General features: G+C 35.0%; 1 long non-coding RNA gene across 1 annotated transcript in view; it reads left to right on the top strand.

The window, feature by feature from the left end:
• The first annotated feature begins 257 nt into the window (after positions 1–257).
• LOC130052260 (uncharacterized) overlaps positions 258–1,526 on the top strand; it is a 31,347-nt gene continuing 30,078 nt past the window's right edge. The window contains exon 1 of the long non-coding RNA XR_008800619.1: positions 258–352. This is a non-coding gene — a long non-coding RNA (uncharacterized LOC130052260). The remainder of the gene's footprint in view (positions 353–1,526) is intronic.

The following is a 1,526-nucleotide window of genomic DNA, read 5'->3' as shown; positions in this document are numbered from 1 at the left end:
GAATTGACCGGCTACCTAACATGGCTACGTCAACAAACAAAATCATTTGAGGCTGGGAGTTTTCAGGTCGTATAGGGCTTTAATGAATATTTGAAAGTATGTTTGAACACCAGTATAGTAGGAAAATATGTTAAGAATTTTTTTATATTAAATTTGTGAGCCAGCAACTCAAGAATACAACGTTATAAGGCCCCAATCGTGCGCAACTTTTTGTGTGCCGTAAATCGAAGGTTTTTATAAGGGGTGGATCTGTAGCTCTCTGTTCCGTCAAATATTTTTTCAGAGAGCTGCAGCTACATGTAGGAAGGAGTCTGAAATCCAATGCACATCGTGAGGGGTACTACTAAACAGAGTATGCTGATAGAATTTCGTAATTTAATGCATTTTAATTGTTTATTTGTATGTATACCACTTAAATAAATATGATAATAAAATAATATTGCAAAATTAATCAATATATAAATATTGCATGTAGTTGAGGGTAACATTGAAAATTTTCACCCCGAGAAAACCATTGTCAACCGAGGTTTCTCGAGGGGTGAAAATTTTCAATGTTACCCTCAACAACATGCAATATTTGTTTTAATATGTTGACGGTGCTACCGTTTGAACGAGCGCAGCTTCATGTATGTATATGGTCGAACTTCGATCTCTCGAAGTTCTTGATCTCTCGAAGTGAAATCATGGTCCCGATTTTTTTCTCTATATAACTAAGCAAATTTACTGTCAATCTCTCGAACGTTCGATCTCTCGAAGTGAAGTTGGGTCCCGTAAAACACATTTCATTGTTTTTCACTCTCGATCTCTCGAAGTGGTGGTAGCGTATACCCACCGTTACACAAGCGTGTAATAATTTCCGCTTGAGCCTTACCTGGATTTTGTTGAATGCCGGAGGTGTAATTATGTGTTTACATAGTTGAAACATCGCCAGTGCTTCTTTGTGGAGCTGACACACTTGAGTATATAATTGGCTAATTGGTCAGTTTACACCTTACACTGGGGTTTTGAGTCGTGATGATTAAAATTATATATAATCCGACTATGAATGAAATCTAGAATTTGTTTTGATGTAACGAGAGAGTAAGTTTTATACATAATTTAGAGATCTACAGAATGTTAAATTTCTCAAGTTTGTTCTTTGTGTAAAGTTACTCTAAAACATCGTTTTACTCATTCGTTAGAATTTTTGTTTTGGGTAAAGTGACATAACATTGTGCTCTGTTTAGTTTACGATAGTAAAGCGTCATCTGAACTTGGTTTTGTATGTCTATCTAAGCATGATTAAAGAACAAATAAATACATAAACTTTGAAATGTTTTTGTTAATGCAAAATAAGGTTTTTTATTTTTATATCAAAGTACCTGACGAATATGAAGGAAAACATGTCAAAACGATATCATATGATCATGCTGGTATACATTTCCGGTTATTGTAAAATCTTAACCATACCGGCGGACCTTCAATTTCCGAATTTCGATCTCTCGAAGTTTTATCAAGGTCCCTTAAACTTCGAGTTATCGAGAGTC

This window comes from Ostrea edulis, chromosome 2 (assembly GCF_947568905.1).
Source record: "Ostrea edulis chromosome 2, xbOstEdul1.1, whole genome shotgun sequence".
NCBI classification, from domain to species: Eukaryota; Metazoa; Mollusca; class Bivalvia; order Ostreida; family Ostreidae; genus Ostrea; species Ostrea edulis.
Note: the sequence above shows the minus strand (reverse complement) of the source record. Positions and strands in the feature narration are given on the sequence as shown.